Source organism: Lycorma delicatula, chromosome 13 (genome assembly GCF_047948215.1).
Source record: "Lycorma delicatula isolate Av1 chromosome 13, ASM4794821v1, whole genome shotgun sequence".
NCBI lineage: Eukaryota > Metazoa > Arthropoda > Insecta > Hemiptera > Fulgoridae > Lycorma > Lycorma delicatula.
The window spans coordinates 47141094-47163061 of NC_134467.1; the positions used below are offsets into that span (position 1 = coordinate 47141094).

At 32.9% G+C, this 21968-nt stretch overlaps 1 protein-coding gene and 1 non-coding gene across 9 annotated transcripts in view; both read left to right on the forward strand.

Moving 5' to 3' along the window:
• The window catches only part of LOC142333864 (uncharacterized), a 782720-nt gene that overhangs the window by 359658 nt on the left and 401094 nt on the right, over nt 1–21968 (forward strand). For all 8 annotated transcript variants that reach the window (XR_012758732.1, XR_012758731.1, XM_075381431.1 and 5 more), the window contains one exon: nt 17563–17623. The gene's annotated coding sequence lies outside the window, so the exon portion shown is untranslated. The remainder of the gene's footprint in view (nt 1–17562; nt 17624–21968) is intronic.
• Nucleotides 10880–10998, forward strand: LOC142334169 (5S ribosomal RNA). The gene has a single exon (XR_012758797.1). It is a non-coding gene; the product is annotated as a 5S ribosomal RNA (ribosomal RNA).

The window sequence follows — 21968 nt, forward strand, 5'->3', positions numbered from 1 at the left end:
CCCTTATGTAAACTACTGATGCCGGTTGAAGAAGTAACGGCATCAAGGAACGTCCACACGTTCCGACAATGCGGCTTTCGCCACATCGACTCGCCGCTTATGAGTAGCCAATTTTCCCCTTGACCTCTACGTTCCAGGACGGCCTGAGTTCTGCCCCCCCAAGAGCTGAGCAGTCGAACACCATGTGTTTGTTCAACTGGACCTCCCCGCAGACGCAGAGCTCATCAGCTGCCAGGAGGAGGCGAAACAAATATTGGTTCAAGTTGGAGAGCAATATTCGTGGTTGGACAGCACTTGGGCTCCCGTTGCCTTTAAAAACGAACTAGAGGCGTACCATCCCCTCAAGTCCTGTATAAATCTATACAAGGGCTTACACTTAGTCGTGGCGTGCCGTTGTTGTTGCCATGCATCCATCTCGAGGCTGTAAAGCCTCCTCCGCAGGCGAGAAATGGGAAACTGTTCGAAATTGACATCCGGTGCATTGCGATCACCGTTCCGCTCCCGTACAGGCCCGGCTCGAAGCCGCATCCCAAATATCTCGGCCTCCTTACCCCTTCGCAATTTCTACATGGGTGACCAAACATTTACTACTAAATCGATCGGGTGAGCCTTTCCCAATACTGTGGTAGCCTCGTAGGAGGTTGTTTTAAAAACACCACTGCATAAAGTTATGGCTCTGCCATAATTTGCCAACTCTGCCATTTGCCAACTCTGCCAATAACCGCTCGATTACTTTCCAATCTATGCGCCCAAACGGACGCAGCATAAGAAGTCATACTTTGATGACACCTCGGTACACCATGTACAAATGACTGCCCGACAGTCCGTAATCTTTTCGAGCAATCCTCCTAAGCTTGTGTATCACAGAGACGGTGTCCGTCGCTACTTGCCTAATGCGGTTGCTAAACAGCAACTTTTCATAACAAAAAACACCTAGGTACTTATGAACTCTAACTCGGCTGATTACACAGGCTTTATATGCAACATAGGAGTAACAACTGCACGTTAATTTTTCTGCAACCCTCGAGAACCATAATCTTCGTCTTAGGTACAGCCCAAGGCCTCCTGCGCTCGGTCTTCTAGCTGCGGTCGTGAATTACGACAAACTAATACGACCGGCCCCCGCTGGTGTCCCGGCCTCCCGCAGTCGTAACAGAGCTGTGACCTGTCGGTCCCTGTACAGGTCGCCGATGCGTGTTCCACGGTCTAGCATCGATAACATCCGTTCTCATCCTCCCGGATGACCGCCCTGCAATCGACCCGTCTGATTTCGATTCTCCTTCCGTCATACGTTGTAATAATCGTGACGTTTTTAGTTTCTCCTAAGCGGGACAGATGGACGTCACCTGGAAGCTGTCAGCCGTCCCAAGATTTATGATTTTATCTTTGTATTTTTTTAACGATTATGAAAAGTCTTTTTTAAATTTAATATCACCGCTTAGGGATTATTTTATTAAAAATTAATTTTACCCGAATTCGTCCCCTTCAATTTCGGTGTTACTAAAATGAAAAAAAATATATATATTTTTCAATTTTTTCAAAATTTTAATGCTCAAACTTATTTTGTTAACCATTGAAGTCACCGAAACAAGTTAATACTCTTTACCTAATGGTGGAGCTTCCAATTTTAATAAAAAAATTAATTGCCATCTTACCGTATTTACTTGCGTAGTTTACGCACATTTTCGTGACCAACAAGTTTTTTGTAAATGTAATGCGTGATTTATGAAAGAAAATAATTTTAATAAATACGTGAAAATCAGTGAGAATTTTTTTTTTTAACCAAATCTAATTAAAATTTTATTTTTAAAAAACATTATTTAGCGCGTTAGTTATTCGACCAAAATCGGTACTTTTTTTAAATTAATTTTAATTATAATTTTAATCATTAAAAAAAACCGTTCGATAAATCAGGAAATTTCATTCCATGAATTACAGCAAGAGTAGTTAAAGTAGTTGTCAAGCTTAGGGTACAAATAATTGACATCAACAAACGTCATTATGCATTCACTCGCTGTACTTTTAATTATTGTACATCTTTGAAAAAGAAAAATAACACAAAACCTACCGTTCAGCTTTTGTGTAGTTCTCCACAAGTGTAGAAATAATCAATTTTTTGTCTATTTATACAGAGTGAGCAAAATAAAACCGAACCCGTAACGTAACCGCTGCAAAATCGGTAAGTTATGTTGGAATGAATTTTTACGAATGATACGGATAAATTAAACAAGAAAAACGTAAAACGTAATTTAAATGTTGCATTTATTTATATTATTTTTACAAAAAGATGTTCAAAATGTCCACCCTGGGCATCGATGCACGTGCTCGACTGATCATATTGAGAGTCGTCTGACGCAAACGTTGTTAATTGCATTAATTTATAGTTGAATGTTTACTTTGAATTCATCAATATTGTAGAGATTAGATGCGCAAATTATCTCCGTTAAGTAGGCCGAAAGTGTAAAATTTCAAGTAGACAACTCTATCTGTTCACCAACAATGTTTTTGAGAAGCCAGTTGTAATAATGGTTTCGGTTTGTCTGTCTGCTTCAGTCGATGCGCAGTTGCAACGCGGTACGGTTTCAGTTTTAATTCATAAAGAATTTTACGAAAAGACGTGTATTTAATACCAGATCGTTGGGATAACTTGCTTAGCGATTTTTTTGGCCTGGCAGTAATTCTCCTATCCTTTAAATATCGGCAATGGCCTGCGGATTTCTAAACGAAGGTTGCCTATTTCGTTTTGCATTTGAAACCGAACCTGTTGTACGCCATTTTTTAACTAAATCGTGTATAATACTCTTCGCTGATATAGGCATTCGGAAATTTTTCTACTAATACTCGACGTGATTCTTAAAACAATCCAGAACGAATATAGGTTTTAACTATAGCTATCCTCTTCTGGACTGAATAAAGCATTTTACACAAACTCAATTGTATTTACAATACGGTAATACAACAAAACGTAAACCTTACTGACGACACGTAACCACCTGATAAACGGCGGCAACAATCAGTAGTAACATATACATCCACTAGTCGCGTTAGTTGTGTGAGAGTCTTTCATAAATAGTGTTGGATAGCGGTTTCATTACGGGTTCGGTTTTATGTTGTTCATTCTGTGTAACTACGTATCATAAAATTAGAAAATCGTACGTTATGCAAAGAACTTATATCGATACCCATTAATTCACTAGGGCGAAGTAAGTTATGATACGAGCCCTGAAAAGAGTCGTAAACTTCGCCAGACTGTATTAATGGCCGTTATAAAGAATTTTATACCGTATTTTTTTCTACGACTGGGAAAATATTTGGATTATTGATTTAAATCGATGATTCTCAAACGTTTTCGTTCACCGCTCACATTGAGAATTAAAAGTTTTCTAGGTGCACCCAAAATTTTTACGCTTACCAACTGTTAAAAATAATAATTGCAATTGTCATTTTTAAGATGCGGTCTTAAAAACAGCAATTTAAATTATTGTTTTTAAACTCGGCATATCCTATTTCTGAGATGAAACTTCCATTTTAAATGAGAGCAATTAAAACGCATTTTTGATCATATTTGTAAGTATGTTTCCACATTTTTTTGTTCAATACGTTGCTTAGATCGGGAGATATGCACCATTAAAGATAAAACTGGAATATTTCGGTTGAGAAAAATCGTAGAAAGACATACAAAGAAAGAAATTAAAGCTAAAGGCTTAAGCTATTAAACGATTTTAATGCAGTTGACTAAAAAAAATTTGTTTCCTCCATGCGCTCGATCAAACACGAAGTAACACTAAAATTTTTAAAACTTTTCTTCTGACTGATTTTTTAAAAAAATTGTTGATTTTTCAAATCTGAAGTATACTTTAAAAAAGTAGAGTACATACGCTTTAAGTTTTTTTTTTATTCGTTTCTCTAATCTTCTTGGTTGCAAAGTTAAAGGAGTTTAAATACAATAATTTTTTATCGTAAAAATATAGATCTCCTTTTAATATTTTGTATTGTCGTAGTAGGTATTTAATTTTAGTTTGAAATATCAAGAAAAATAATTTTTCCTATTTTTAATCAGCCATTACCTTCTTAGACCGCCTGAACGCCCCAACTTTCTGTGGACCTTCTACCGCCCGCCCAGAAGGCCTCTAGCGCTCAAAAGGGCGCTATCGCCCACTTTGAGAAAAAACGATTTAAATCAATGATATGGAATATTTTCTTATAATTTTTCAAAAAATTCATTAAACAATACATTTTTGTGGCGATATGTTACTAATGACAACTTCTGACTTTTCTTTAATGTCGATAGGTGTTACATTTGTTCTTCAGAATCCGACGTAATTAACAAAAGGATTAACAGTGTAATATAAAAATTTAGATGCCTATTAGTGTATTATCAAATTAACATCTATTAAATCCGATAAAAATCAAAGTAAAACAACAGCTGAACATTAAAAAATATCCGTTTCTAATCAGTCAGCATAAAAAGAGTAATATTTCGATCCATTAAACACCTTTATAATAATTACACTCATTTTGATACCGGTTCCAGCCGCTTAATTTAAACGTTAAAATTCGGTCGCAGAAAAATATTTTTCTAAAAAACAAATTTGAAAAAAATCATAATTTTCATTATTTTTTTTTAACAAAAAGGAATTATTTTATCATAAAAAATATAGCTTAAAATTATTGAATTACTGAAACATGAAATGATAGAACTCGATCGGTATAAGCGGGTATGTTATGCAATTGATTGTCGGCTTTTTTCTGAATCTGCTTAAGACATTTAAATTTTCTTTTAATTTAACGTAATGAGCGAGCATATATAAATGGCATTAAGAATCGATAACACCATTACGCATATTAATAGGTAGACATGTTCTCTTGCTAGTTAATCCATCTCGAACTGTATTATTAATATATCACTCTTCAACCGCATTACATATATATTTGAGCAATATAATTTGCTCCACAAGGGACATATCGTAAATCGATTTCGCATTCCGTTATACATAATAAAATATCGATAAAGGACTACGATAAATATAAATTAAATGCCGACCTCTATGTAAAGTAGTAATAGTAATAAAAATAATTTATTTCTCACATTTTGTTTTACGGAATACTTCTTAGAAATACATACGAACTACAAAATGTCTTGATATGAGAAATAAGATTACCCCGTATGAAATACTATTAGATAGATTACAATCAAAATTAAAAATAATTCATCCCAGCTAGGTCGCGTGAGGGTTTCCTATCGGATTTAAGTATAGAGTGAACTTGCATAATAAGGTGCGATAAGGGGCGTAACCCCAATACGGTGCGTCCGGATGGCTGATAGGATACATTCCTTCAGGTATGGCAGACAGGTGACCGCAGAACTTCAACTGAGATAAAGAGATGGTCAACAGATTCAATACCGGAAGAGGAGAAAGTTTCCAACGGCGGAAGAGCTTAAAAGGGGTCTCCCAGGGCATGTCTAGGTACTAGATTTTGATGGCAACTCCATCGCTGGTCTTACCTTGCGCAGCCGAGAGAATTTATATTACTGTCAAAACACCATAAAAGTCTCGGAGAAGACAGGGTTTTACCAAATGAAAAAAAATCTATAAATTTAAATAATAATTAATTAATTTGTGCCGTTAAAATTTTGTTTTTTTGTTTAACCTCCGGGTCCACTGTTAGGCATCTCTTCAGAGAATGAGATGATAGATTTGTAGCGTGTGTGAAAATGCCATGCTTGACCGGGATTCGAACCCGGGACCTCCAGATGAAAGGCTCGAGACGTTACCACTCGTGGCACGGAGGTCGACTGTCAACATATTTTACACCTCTGATTCTCAGCCTCTTTTTACCTCCACCACCACCAAAAAGTAATATATATATATATATATATATATATATATATATATATATATAAATGAATATTTCGTGATCCGACAACTCAATGTATTTCTCATACGCTACAAAATTTCCATTTCATATTGCCATGGAAAAGCTTTCAGCCTTTATAGTACATTGATCATAAAAAAAATAAATAAATAAACATGTATATACGAGGTCTGTAAATAAAGTAATGAGACTGGGCCAGAAAAACTTTTTATTTACAATCCAATTATATATGGACTCTTATCACATTCGAAATGGTTCCCTCGGGAAACCACGCAACGCTTCAAACGGTATTCCCACTCCTCATAACCAGTGTTGGAACTCAGAAACCGGAATATCCTTCAAATGGTCGGTTACATTTTTTTAAAAATGTTTTCTACCGTTGTAAAATGGTGTCCTTTGAGGTGTTTTTTTTTAAAAATCGGGAACAGGAAAAAGTCGGAGGGGCTCAAGTCAGATGAATATGGTGGTTGAGAAACTACAGGAATGTTTTTCTTTGCCAAAAACTCATTAATTCAAAGTACAGTGTGACAAGGTGCATTGTCATGATTCAGCATCAAGTTGTCTTTGATGGCTGGTCTCAAGCGGACAATTCTTTTCCACAGTCTTTCAATAATTTCTTGGTAAATATATTCATTTACAGTCTGTCCTGTAGATAAAAACTCCAAAAATCTCTGATTTGCTCAACATTATCACTTTTTGATGTTAACGGTCTTTCAGAGCGTGTGGATCGTCCGCAATTGATTCTTGGCCGTCTGAAAATTCTTTAAACCACCTAAAAACTTGGGCTCGTGACAGAGGGTCATCTCCATATGCCCTTTTCAATTTTGAAAACGTTTCAGTAGCATTCTCACCGAGTTTAACAGAAAACTTGATTGCCCATAATTAGTATCACTCTTTTTTGCCCGCACAACAAAAACTCGTCTCACGAAAAGTTTATTTACTTCTCGCGTGGCAAAAAAGACTAGAAATATTAATACGTAATATAAATCAGCTGTTCATATAACTTCTTTTTTTTTTGTCTTCAGTCATTTCACTGGTTTGATGCAGCTCTCCAAGATTCCCTATCTAGTGCTAGTCGTTTCATTTCAGTATACCCTCTACATCCTACATCCCTAACAATTTGTTTTACATATTCCAAACGTGGCCTGCCTACACAATTTTTCCCTTCTACCTGTCCTTCCAATATTAAAGCGACTATTCCAGGATGCCTTAGTATGTGGCCTATAAGTCTGTCTCTTCTTTTAACTATATTTTTCCAAATGCTTCTTTCTTCATCGATTTGTCGCAACACCTCTTCATTTGTCTTTATCCACCCATCTGATTTTTAACATTCTCCTATAGCACCGCATTTCAAAAGCTTCTAATCTTCTTTCATATAACTATATAACTATATTTTACTAGTAACTTTACAGTGGATGCCAAAAAAAAAATAAAAAAAAAATTATGTAATTACTTTATTTACAGATCTCGTATGTATATACAAAAAAATTCGTATGTAATTTTTTTAAATTTAAAAATACCTTAAAGATGAATAAAAATATTTGATTCATTGTGATGGATCCAAAATTGGGGACAAAAATCTCAAACACACCATAAAGTAATAATTTTGTAACTATGTAGATTCACACTTATTTTAACCTCTTGGTGTACCTCAGTTTCGAAATATGAAGCCGTCTCCATATAACACCTGTGTGGTGCGTGTGTGTGTGTGTGTGTGTGTGTGTGTGTGTGTGCGATCGCGTGCGCGCGCATATATGGTAATATATCACCTAATAACAGCATCATACATGTTGGTATTATTCGCTGTCATCTGTAACAAAATAAACTTATTTCAAAAACAACACTGTTCGTGTTACAGTAAAAACAAATGTTACTAGTCGAAATAATATGCAGTACCATACACGTGTTACAGTTTTGAACAAATCAAAGTTCAAATGTTTGCATAATAAACTAACAAATATAACTACAGAACGTCTGCTTTTGCTTTACTAGATATCTTTCTCTTCGGCTGAGAAAATAGGACATTTTATTATAAGATTCAATATTTCTTGTATTCTTTGTAGTGGTGAACGCGCGCGTGCGTACTCGTCGGTGAGCCCTTGTCTGCAGAAATGTAAACAGCCAGTTTCGATTTAACTGTTTACGTGAATAATACAAAAGTTGAAAATAGTATGATATATATATATATATATATATTTTTATCATATTTTATATATTCTTATACATTATACAGAGTGATTCACGAAGAATGTAATAAGGAATTTTCAGGACATGTTCTACTATCAAAAATAATATAGAACATTTTTGTAAACATGAATTTCGATACGCTTCGTTAGCGAACGTCGGTTGACGAAAGATTTCACCATTATTTTATGCGATTTCGGTAAAATTAAGACTATAATTCTTGGGACACAAATTATAAGGGATAAATTAAGTGGTTTTATATGAAAACAAACCCAGAAAATAGAAAAAAAAATTAATAGATCCCAGAACTGTTTTTTGTAGTTTTCAAGAAATCTGGGATAAAAATAAAAGATTGGTTTTGAAACATACTTTTTGATATATGATATAAAATAAATTTTTTAAATGGTTAATAAATACTTATAAACAAAACGCGTACAAAATTTAATTCTAAGTAAAATGGTATGAATAAATTTCACACAAATTAAATACAAAGGTAATAATTTTGAAAATTATTAAAAACAAAATATACCAAATTATGAGAGATTTTTAATTAGGTATTAAACGAAAAATAATTTTTAATATTAAAAAGAGAAAGAATTGGAAAAGATTTTTCTGTTAACAAGAAGGCAAATGATTTTCCAGCACTGTAAGCAACTAATTATTTCCTAGCAGTTAAGACAACATTTATGCGACGATTTTAAACAAGCGAATTGGTTGTAGCAGACCTAACGACTGTTATCCAAGAACACCTGACATAATACGTCTGGACCACTTGAAATCATTAGTATATGAACAAAAGTGTAATACAAGAGAAGAATAATTTATTAGAATTCTCAGTGCTATACAAATAATGTAAAAAAACCTTATTGAAAAATGGAAAGTTACATAAAACATTGTTTATTCGAGCCAAGTGCTGTACCCACTTTTGAGAAAGATATTTCAACAATATTTCGTACGTATTCCGAATTTCACTGCCAAAATTTTTTATAAATTTTTATACCGGGTGATTCAAAACGGACTTCACAACTTTAAAAGAATATAAAAATTTATTGTGATAACATATACAGATTCAGTTGAGCTCTCATTTCATAGCAAAACTACTGATTTTTAAATAACTGGATAGAGGATCTCGTGTATTAGAAATGATAAAATTTGAAGCATAAATTAGCGACACCAAATTAGTGGCTAGAACTAAATAAAATGAAACAGCGCATGCGCAGAGGTAAGTGCAAGAGTTGGGATAAAACCACGTTTTAAATCGGTGGAATAGAAGTGTTCTTATTTTGTATTTTGAACACTGATTTGTATATAAATCTACAACTGTCCGTAAATTTCTGCTTCTGTTACGAAAATGGCCGTTCTTTTGGTTATCCGATTTCAGTAAAATCAACAACCCCACCATCACGATTATAGTCGCGCAAGCGTATAATGGTTTTATTTAGTTTCCAGCGTCTCAGTCATTTCTCTTCAGTCATTTGACTGGTTTGATGCAGTTCTCCAAGATTCCCTATCTAGTGTCAATCGTTTCACTTCTGTATAACCCCTACATCTTACATTCCTAACAATTTCTTTTACATATTCCAAACGTTGCCTGCCTGCACAATTTTTTCCTTCTACCTGTCCTTCCAATATTAAAGCGACTATTCCAGGATGCCTTAATATGTGGCCTATAAGTCTGTCTCTTCTTTTAACTATATTTTTCCAAATGCTTCTTTCTTCATCAGTTTGCCGCAACACCACTTCATTTCTGTATCTCTGTGTGTGTGTGTGTCACTCTCTCTCTCAATACATACAACAAAATAAACTAAAACAAGCGACTGTGCACATTAAATCATCCAATAAATGTAAATAATATTAACAAAATATAATTTAATCGATGGATAAAGCCGTTACTTCATGAAAATCCAACATAACAAAAGAGTTCCGTGTTCGAATCCCGGTCAGGCATAGCATTTTCACACACTAAAAATTGTCATTCAGTTTATCCTTTGAAGTAATACCTAACGGTGTTAAAAAAATAAAATTCAATTTTCATAAAATTTATTTAAAAAATCACAACAGGTGTTTCGATATACAGTACCTACATCAAGTGTTACGGACAGAATACTTGATTACCTAATAGCATATTTATTTTCTTTTGTGAAAATATACTCCATTTAAATAAATTTTCGAATAAAATAAAAAAAGTTAAAATATGCACAAAGAAATTAAAATTAACGCTTTTCAATTATTTTTTTTAAATAATTCGTTTTTACATTAGAATATTTTTTAATACTACAACGCAAAAAAAAGTTAGGAATTTTAAAAATATTTTTTTTCTTTAATCTGCTAGAAGTAATACTGGTCAAATAAAACATTATTCAAACTAATTTGAATAAAATAATAAAATAAAATAACATTAAAAAAATTCAGTCGTTAGATATTTGTATGTCTTGTTTGATCTTCCTTTTATTTCACAAATCATTTTATGTTTTTTTCTCTTAATAAATATTGCGTTGATATAATTTAGCAAATATTATTTTGTATTGTTGTTGATCAATTTTAATCGACTTCGGAATTTATTTGATACACTAAATAACTGTGGTTTATATATATATAAAACGAAAATCATTATAAAAGTATAAAATTTAATACAAAAGAATAAATAAATATATTTTTTTCAAAACGGTTGTCTAGAATTAAAAAAAAATAAATAGAAACGAAAGAACGTAAAAAAATAAAAAAGTTAAGTAAAGTAAATAATATAAACAGTGAGAAAAATAATTTAATTATGTAGTTAAAATGAACTTTATATAGGAAAAAAGTTAGTTACATTGTCGCCAACGGCCATACCACGTTGAATACACCGGTTCTCGTCTGATCACCGCAGTTAAGCAACGTCGGGCGCGGTTAGTACTTGGATGGGTGACCGCTTGGGAATACCGCGTGCTGTTGGCATTTTTTTTTTTGTCGCAGATTTTTTTTATTTTATTAGCTATTAGTGCGTTTTTTTTTAATTTTGTTTTATTTTTCACAATTCAAATTTTTGTTTTGACTTTCCAAGTTTTTTTTGTTCATAATGAGATGCATTTTCTAAATTCAGCAAATATCAGTGAATATTTATAAAATATTACGGGTCTAAATAATAAAACAAAAAGTATTTCTTAATAGTGATTTTTTTAAAGTATAATTTCACAATTTAATAAAATAATAATAATGAAATTAAATACACCCTTTTCCAAAATTTACCTTGATTTTGTGCTTTGGTTACAAGAATATTTGTAAAAACCAAACATTTTCAGTTATCACAATACACCGGGAAAATTTTTCCCGTAATTTTCCATACGGGGAAAGTAAAGTTAAAAGTTATTTGTCACTATATCCACCCCTTTGATTTTTAATATTATCCTGTAGCACCGCATTTCAAAAGCTTCTAATCTTTTCTTCTCAGTTACTCCGATCGTCCAAGTGTCACTTCCATATAAAACTATGCTCCAAAGATATACTTTCAAAAATCTTTTCCTGACATTTAAATTAATTTTTTTTAACGGTTAATAAATACGTATAAAAAAGCGCGAACAAAATTTAATTCTAAATAAAATGGTACGAAAAAAGTCCACACAAATTAAATACCAACGTAATAATTTTGAAAATAATTAATAACATAATATAGCTAATTACGAAAGATATTTTGATAAACTAAGACTTCGAATTAACCCCGCAGTTGCAGAGGTAACTCCTAATTGGTTGGTTTCAGTCAAGAATGGACCCGGTTTCCGTTGGGATATATTACAAATGGGGAAATCATTTCGAATCAAAGTGAATATTAGGTGACAAACATTTTCTATGAAATGAGACTTCAACCGAATCTGTAAGTTATCTAAATAAATTTTTATGTTCTTTTAAAGTTGTGAAGTCCTTTTTAAACCTGGTACTTTAGCATAATATTCGATTGTTTATTATTTGTATATTTAATGTTAATTAGACGTGGTTAGCGAGCGAAACGGGCTTAGATTATGTTTGATTAAATTATATTGTTTTCATGAACTGTCTAATCGTACGTATTAACATAAACTAAGCAAAGAAAAACCTACTCTGGTTAACCTCATTTAATTACTTAATTACTTTTATAATTGTAATCTGTTGTTAACTTTCTCCTCTAGATAGCGATGTAACTCTAGAAAGATTGTAATCGCTCCGATTTGGACAAATACGGTTTTCATCGGATCTTGACGTTTTGACACGTAAGGAACCAAAAAAACCGGATGGAAATTTTCCGGATGTTAATGTTCGTATGTTCGCTTGTGTGTTCGGTTACGGCCTCTAAATCACCTTATATCTCCAGAACAACTGGACTGATTTTGAACAATGTTGGTCAGATTACTTCTAACGTCATCGACACCGTTCAAATTTTAACTTAAAACGGCAAGGGAGAGAGAGACTGTAGAGCAGGGTTACCTTCAATTTCTCGAGATATAGCCTAATTAAAGTAATATTTTTCTTGAGACTATTAAAAAATAACAATATTTACAAATAAAAAATAACGAAATCACACCCCACCCGAAAAACTACTATATACGTTGAAGCCTTGTGATCGGTATGATGGTTGTTTTCCAGTAGCGGGTCGCGTATAGGCATTGTGGAACCGCAGCACTACCTATTTCCACTTGATATTATAGATAAAATTTAATATAACGAGTCCTTTTTTCTTTATTTCTTTCTTTATACTTGTACAATATATATTTTTTTTGTCTTCAGTCATTTGACTGGTTTGATGCAGCTCTCCAAGATTCCCTATCTAGTGCTAGTCGTTTCATTTCGGTATACCCTCTACATCCTACATCCCTAACAATTTGTTTTACATATTCCAAACGTGGCCTGCCTACACAATTTTTTCCTTCTACCTGTCCTTCCAATATTAAAGCGACTATTCCAGGATGCCTTAGTATGTGGCCTATAAGTCTGTCTCTTCTTTTAACTATATTTTTCCAAACGCTTCTTTCTTCATCTATTTGCCGCAATACCTCTTCATTTATCACTTTACCCACCCATCCGATTTTTAACATTCTCCTATAGCACCGCATTTCAAAAGCTTCTAATCTTTTCTTCTCAGATACTCCGATCGTCCAAGTTTCACTTCCATGTAAAGCGACGTTCCAAACATACACTTTCAAAAATCTTTTCCTGACATTTAAATTAATTTTTGATGTAAACAAATTATATTTCTTACTGAAGGCTCGTTTAGCTTGTGCTATTCGGCATTTTATATCGCTCCTGCTTCGTCCATCTTTAGTAATTTTACTTCCCAAATAACAAAATTCTTCTATCTCCATAATCTTTTCTCCTCCTATTTTCACATTCAGCGGTCCATCTTTGTTATTTCTACTACATTTCATTACTTTTGTTTTATTCTTGTTTATTTTCATGCGATAGTTGTTGCGTATGACTTCATCTACGCCGTTCATGGTTTCTTCTAAATCCTTTTTACTCTCGGCTAGAATTACTATATCATTAGCAAATCGTAGCATCTTTATCTTTTCACCTTGTACTGTTACTTCGTATCTAAATTGTTCTTTAACATCATTAACTGCTATTTCTATGTAAAGATTAAAAAGTAACAGGGATTAAGGAACATCCTTGTCGGACTCCCTTTCTTATTACGGCTTCTTTCTTATGTTCTTCAATTGTTACTGTTGCTGTTTGGTTCCTGTACATGTTAGCAATTGTTCTTCTATCTCTGTACTTGAACCCTAATTTTTTTAAAATTCTGGACATATTATTCCAGTCTACGTTATCGAATGCCTTTTCTAGGTCTATAAACGCCAAGTATTTTGGTTTGTTTTTCTTTAATCTTCCTTCTACTATTAATCTGAGGCTATAAAAATTGGTTCCCTTGTCCAAATACTTTTCCTGAAAACAAATCGGTCTTCTCCTAACACTTCTTCCACTCTCCTCTCAATTCTTCTGTATAGAATTCTAGTTAAGATTTTTGATGCACGACTAGTTAAACTAATTGTTCTGTATTCTTCACATTTATCTGCCCTTGCTTTCTTTGGTATCATGACTATAACACTTTTTTTTAAGTCTGACGGAAATTCCCCTTTTTCATAAATATTACACACCAGTTTGTATAATCTATCAATCGCTTCCTCACCTGCACTGCGCAGTAATTCTACAGGTATTCCGTCTATTCCAGGAGCCTTTCTGCCATTTAAATCTTTTAATGCTCTCTTAAATTCAGATCTCAGTATTGTTTCTCCCATTTCATCCTCCTCAACTTCCTCTTCTTCCTCTATAACACTATTTTCTAATTTATTTCCTCCGTACAATATATAATCCTTAAGGTTAATGTCAATAGTCATACCCCAGTTTATGAAAAAGATACAGAAATCTTTGTATGGAACTGTGCGCTTCACAGTTTCAGGAGCGTGCTGTTTGCTGTTGTGCGTATGCCGACAAAGGCTGAGAGAGAGAGAGAGAGAGAGAGCACTGTCGCTCCCGCAGTGCCGACCTTGGCGTGTAGGTGAAAGGTCGTTTTTTTTTACTCCGCGTTTGTATGGAAAGTTCGTTGCCAAATCTGTCCAAAAAACATGCTGAAAGGGCAAAAGAGGAGGTAATTAGTAAAAACTAATTATGTATTTGTTTCTGTGTAAATAGAAATCTAAATTAGGCACCACTGGACTGTAGTGTTTTCAAGCGGACATTTTAATAAGTTATCTAATAATAATAATAACAAAAAATTTTATTTGTATTTACATTTTAAGCACAACGCGCTTAAAAACCGTGTACCATATTCTTGAATATGAGAAAGTGTAAAATTAGATTATTATCCTGCTTCCACCTATTCTCTATTTGATTCACTTTACGTCGGTTCTTTTATTTTACAGAAAACTTTAACCGTGGTCTTGGAAAGGCTCAGAAAAAAATTTTCTGCTGCAGCACCCCCAGTAATTTTATTTACCAGCCGCCACTGTTGTTCTCCATTGTGGTTTCTTTTATCGTCATCTGATGACACATAAATCAATCTTTATTAAATCGGAAACCCCAAACTCTACCAAGCGGCCGGACCCGACCAAAATTCTTGCTATTTTTTTATCGTTTATCTCGTTTCCCTTTTTTGTTGTAATCAAGATTGCTGTAAAAAACATGATTTATATAGTTGAACTTCGATTTTATCTTTAAGGTTCCCGGAAAAAGTAAAACACGGTCGTGTGTGGTATCAATTTATATCTCGTATTTTCAACGAAGCCGTTGAAAATTTTACCGAAGACGCTAAAATCTTACACCAGCCAACATTCTTTGACGAAGCGCCTTTTGGAACATTTTTCTTTCTTTTTCCTGTTGGGAATTACCGTTCAGATATTATTTCAGAGGATGATGTGTATGAGTATAAATGAAGTGTAGTCTTGTACAGTCTCAGTTCGACCATTCCTGTGGTTAATTGAAATCTAACTACCAAAGAACACCGGTATACACGATCTTGTATTCAAATCAATATAAAAGTAACTGCCTTTATTACGAATTGAACGCTGGAACTCTCGACTTCCAAATCAGGTGATTTGGGAAGACGCGTTCACCATTAGACCAACCCGGTGGATTTCCTTTTGGAACCTATGTTTAGCTATTTTAACTTTCTTCTTTATTTTCACCAGTAGCAAAATATCCTACATTTTTTCTCATATTCGTGACTCACACTGTATTTTATGCGATTATTTTTTTTGAAAATATATTTTTTCATCTAAAATAATATCGACTAAAATATATGAATTGTTTTTGTATTTTACGGTTGTATTTTTTTTTTATAATGTCAAAATTTGGTTGAAAAATTCAATTTAAAAAGTTTTTTCAGTAAATTAATCCTCTAGGATGCGTATATTAAGGATTAGAGATTAAAAATTAAGGAAGAAAAAAGAATAGTGAGCGTACATTAACCGTAAAACTAACTGCAACAAAAACTATGCTTATAGAAATTAAATTTGTTGAGAATCCAGATAATTGTTCATAACGGATGTAAATCGCACTTTCTACGAAAATTTTTTTTATCGAAATTCTAGCGCTTGGAATTATCGAATGAAAAAATTGAGTTTCCCGCTTTTCCCCGGTAATTTAAATATCACGTTTTATCGTTGTTTGATTAAATTCTTAATAAAAATGTAGAAAGGAAAACAATTTTTTTTTAAAAGTATTTTTTAACGGTTTATTGAGAAATTATCCCAGTTGTTCAGGAACATTTTTTTCAATGGCTTTATTATAAGTAGAAGTATATAATATAATTTTTCTCAACATAAAATGAAAAGTTATTTTGTTTCTTTACTCTATCTATACCGGACCGTTTGAAAAGTTACAAAATTTATTATTCAACAGCTTTCAATCACATCGTATTTTTATTTGCAGTCATGAAAACTATTCTTTGCGGGAAGCTTTTTAAAAATTTTCAAAGGGGTAACCCTCTCCGTTAAACCTATCCCAACTCAAATTCCTAAAACTGCAATAGTAACATTTAATTACATTAATTGTCAATCGAAAAAAAATAATGAATTTTAGTGAAAAGAAAATTAAAATCCGCCTACCCCTTCGCTCGGTAGTGCGAAAAACGATTTGGAGTAGTACTTTTGTAAATTTCACTCCAAAAAATAAAAAATAAAATTACGTTATATTACTTCGTAAATCGTTTTAAATAATGATAATCTTTGGATTAAAACTGTTGAAATTATTTTTTATATTACCAACACAAATTTTTTCCCTTAAAAGTTTTCTAAATTTTCAAGGGTTGAAGACTTAATTTTTAAAATGAGACGATGTAGCTTGTGATACGTCATTAGAAAGCTTTTTGAATGACAAGTAATTTGTTATAAATAAAATAAAAATTGGTTCCCTGGTATTGAAGTTACGATTAAAAATGTGGTTTGTTTTTAGATTAAATTAGTGGGTTTTTTTTTAGTTTATTTTTGGATTAAGGAAGAACGGACGATTTCAGAACTTTTCTTTTCTTTTTCCTGTTTAGCCTCCGGTAATTACCTTTCACATATTACTTCAGAGGATGATATGTATGAGTGTAAATGAAGTGTAGTCTTGTACAGTCTCAGTTCGAACATTCCTGAGATGTGTGGTTAATTGAAACCCAACCACCAAAGAACACCGGTATCCACGATCTAGTATTCAAATCCGTGTAAAAATAACTGACTTTACAAGGACTTGAGTGCTGGAACTGACAGCTGATTTGGGAAGACGCGTTCACCGCTAGACCAACCCGGTGGGTTGCACGTTTTTAGAACTAATGGTTTGGATCAGTAACATTTTATCCCAACATAACCTAAAAAAAACAACATTCCGATATCCGATATTTTACTCTTATGACAAACCTACAGGGAAACCAAAGAAATGCCGAAAGTACAGAATGCACCACGTAATTCTAAATCGTACTGGACAGTGACTTGACTTTCCGAATGTACTGTATTTTATAGTCTATATATTACTTTAATAAATTTGTAATGCAATTTTTTTTTCTAAATTTTTTTTCAGATTTATTAGTAGCGGTTAGCGAGTTCTCTTTCGTAGTTTTGCAGCACATCTTTAAATTACGGTAAGGTTTTTTTATATAAAGGTTTCCTTTTTTTTGTTAATGTAACATTATATATTATTTAATTTATATTTTTTGTAATGTTTTACATGTTTTTTATAGAGTCTACTTTTAAGTTTCTCTTAGCTCTGATTGAATCATAAAATTTCTCTAACTCTCTCTGCAAACCCTTCTACCACCTTACGACTTGGAAGTATAATAAAAAGTTTTTAATTAGATAAAATGAAGTACAACTGCGATTAAATTAATTTATAATATAATAGATTATCAAAATAATTAATCTTTAATTGTTTTATAAATTTTACTAATATCTAACTTAATTTTCTTTGAAAATCGAAATAATTTTAGTATAGTATTTGATAATAGTGTGCTGAACTTTCTTGACATTTTCATAACGGTTAAAATTTATGTATATTCTTGGAGAAAGTTAACGATAATAATTTATTGTTAAGACCTTTAGAACTAAGTTATTCTTAAGAAAATTAAATTTTAAAAAATAATTGTTTTATCAGATTTTACAAATTTTGATTTTATATTATATATATTTTTCTACCACATTTTAATCTGGTTTGTTGTTAATTTTTTTGTTTTAGTAAAAGTGAAATTTCTAAATTTTTTATTTAGAAATTTCACACAATTTATTATGTTCGTTTGACACTAATTAAATCGGTTAAAGAATAATTTTTTGAGAATTAATTTCTCTACAAATTTTTATGCAAAATTTTATTTATTTAATTGTAATTTAACCAAATTATATCAAGCCTAAAAAATTATGTTTTGCGTTACCAATCTTTTGTCTAAATTTTTTTTTTTAATTACTAATCGCTGAACGGGTTTGGTTTAGTACAGTGGCAATCAACCTTTTTATATCTACCACCCGCTTTTGTGTTTATTAGTAGTAAAATTTTCTAACCGCCTAGCGGTTCCGTAGTACTGGTGATTTATAAAGTAGAGAAGTAACTTTATAAAATTTGCTTAAAAAATTAACATTATGAAAATCTTTTAAAAAGTCAATTAAATTAAAAAAAAAAGAAAAGTGCTATCAGCATTTTATTTCGAAAGTATATATTTGGAGCGTAGCTTTATATAGAAGTGAAACTTGGACGATCGGAGTATCCGAGAAGAAAAGATTAGAGGCTATTGAAATGTGGTGCTACGGGAGAATGTTAAAAATCAGACGGGTGGATAAAGTGACAAATGAAGAGGTATTGCGGCAAATAGATGAAGAAAGAAGCATTTGGAAAAATATAGTTAAAAGAAGAAACAGACTTATAGGCCACATATTAAAGCATCCTGGAATAGTCGCTTTGATATTGGAGGGACAGGTAGATGGAAAAAATTGTGCAGGCAGACAACGTTTGGAATATGTAAAACAAATTGTTAGGGATGTAGGATGTAGGGGGTATACCGAAATGAAACGACTGGCACTAGATAGGGAATCTTGGAGTGCTACATCAAACCAGTCAAATGAATGAAGACAAAAAAAAGAAGACAATTAAATGTATCATCATCGGGTACACTCTTGATTGGCCGGATCTTGGTTACCCATAAATTAAGTATTTTAGCCGTATGTTTTCATTGCACCGTAAAAAGTACCGATCCGATCTTTCGCTAAATAAGATCAAAACATGTGCGGATGTGCTGTTGTAAAATATAAACTTATGAAAAGTAGAAAATTAAAAAAAATATGTTAAAAAAATGTTTAAAACATCACTATAAAATTAAATGCGCTAAAATATAAAAAATAATTTTAGGACGGTATCTCAAAATGGATTTGACAGCAAGCTTTGATAGAGATAAGTAAGATTATGTGAAAATCATAGTTTCAAATTAAAAATTTGATTTCTTTGCAAATATTTTCTTATGCGTGATGATGGCCTAAATAGTGGGGTGCAAACCCGCATAAGAAAAAATTGGCAAAAAATTAAAATTTCTAATATGAAGCTATGACTTTCACATAATCTTACATATCACCATTAATGCTTGTTGTCAAATCCATTCTGAGATACCGTCATCAAATTATTTTTATCTTTTAGTTCGTTTAATTGAAAGTTGTGTTTAATTTATTTTATATATTTTTTATTTATTTACGTGATTGTTTTTTTTAATAAAATAATGAACTATAAATAAAAGAGGCGTGTTATAGGCACGCCCTACAGCTAGTAATTAACTAAATTATATAACAAATTTTCTTTCTAAATATATTTAACTTTTATGTGTTTATGTTTGCATGTGTGTGGCCCGTGCACGCGTATTTGTGTGTGTAAATGAAGAAGGATTTAATGATATTAAGTTGTTTCTAGAGTAATAAAGATAGATTAAAAAAAAATTGTTATCAATAATAACAATAATAATAATAATCTCCACTTTTTGGAACAATGCAAAAATTTTCTGGAACCAGGGAATTGTAACAGCAAAACCCATCAACTGTAAGGTTTGAAGAAGGAGTTAGCCTTTGGGGCCGTATTGTTTTTCCAGGTATTTGAAGCTTTAGGTATGCGGGTTCCGGTGACGGGGTGGGAACTCCTGGGATTGCTTGAAAGGGATAAAGAAAAGACCGAGTCCCGGCCGGCGGTGTCGGTTCCTGGGGGTGCTTCTGTGCTTGCTGGAGCTGGCGCCGCCGGTTTGGGCAGGAATAACAGAGTAAAGACCGAGACCCGGTTCTTTGCGTTTGGGGGGGGGGACGAATGGCATAGCCGGATCTTCCCTTGCGTGCGGAGGATTAGAGGCTGGCAATAAGAAAAGATCCGGAACCGGGAGGGCTGATCTGCCGTACCGCACGTACAGCCGGTGGGTGGGGAGGCCCCCTTAGAGTCACAAGGACACATCCCTGGGCTGTGTATACTTGAGTAGATGTCCGGGCCAGGGATGCAGGAGGAAAAAAAGGAAAAAAAGAAGGTATTTGAAGCTTTCAGCTGTGTTTCTTAATCTAAGGTGTATTGGGGTGAACACATTTTTTATGTTTATTTTGAACTCTGTTTTTTTTAAGGGTATTGTTTACTCCCGTTTTTCAGCTTCTTTAGTATTTATAAAAATGTTCTATTATAATAATAGTAAAAAATGAGAAGCCGCCTATCTATGTGGTGGAGCGGTAGTGTTCAGCCTTTCATCCGGAGGTCTTGTGTTTGAATCCCGGTCAGACATGGCAATTTTCATTCGCTACTAATTTCAAATCTGATAGGGTAAAACGACCCAATCAGTCTACACTCGTCATCCCCCCCCCAAAAAAAAATCTATTTGTAATCTAACTTTAAAAAAAGAAAATTTTATTTTATTTCATGGATTGCTTTTTAATTATTAATTATTGTCGTGTATATTTAAATTTATTAATTATAGTATATGTATTACGTCAGCAACATAATTATGTACTCTTATTCTGTAGGTTTGTAATTAGATTATAAATATGGAATATGATTATGAAATTTAAATGTAATTTTTCAATTATTGTTAATGCAAGTATATATATATATATATAATTTGATTGCTTTTATGACAATTAAATTGTGTGTTGACCTGTTTTTTTTTTCATTTACTGTAACTAATATTATATTTTGAATGTATGAGTGTGTGTGCGCGCGCGTATGTGTAACTTAATTAAATAGAAAGAGATTATACAACAGTTGTAACCACAATTATTTATTTTACTTCCCTTACATTCCAATCTAGATAGCGTTATAGCAGAGCTATAGCTCTAGAAGGGAAATTATTGGAATCGGTCCAATTTGGTCATACGCGGTTTTCACCGGATCTTGACGTTTTAACAACCTAAGGGACCCAAAAACCGGACGGAAATTTTTTGGACTCTAATATTCGTATGTAAGTATGTTCGGTGTTGACCTGTAAATTACCTTATATCGCCAAAACAACTGGACCGATTTTGCCCAACCTTAGACTGATTACCTCTATATATGAAGTAATGATTCCATTAAATTTTCATCGTAAAATATCAAGGGGGTAATGCTGTAGAGCAAGGTCACCCACAATATCTTGAAATTTCGCCTAATTAGGGTCATATTTTCATTAGGCATATTTGTTAACGATTGAAAAGTAAAAATAACTGCAAAACAAATTTGCAAAATTCGTACCACCATCCAAGAAAAAAAAATTCTGTTGTAGTCATCTACTAAATTGTGACGTTACAGGTGACCGGAACAATTTAAAAAATGAATAATATTTAAAGTGTAAAAAGTAACTCAGTCTGGCCGGATCTCAAACCTGATCACCTGGTTGACTCGGTACGTAGTGCATTAAGCCTCACAACTACACCAGTCTACCGACCGTACAAGCAAAATTTGTTCTATTTAAGTTGTGAAATTATATTAGTTTAGTTAGTGCTGACCGTTGCCGT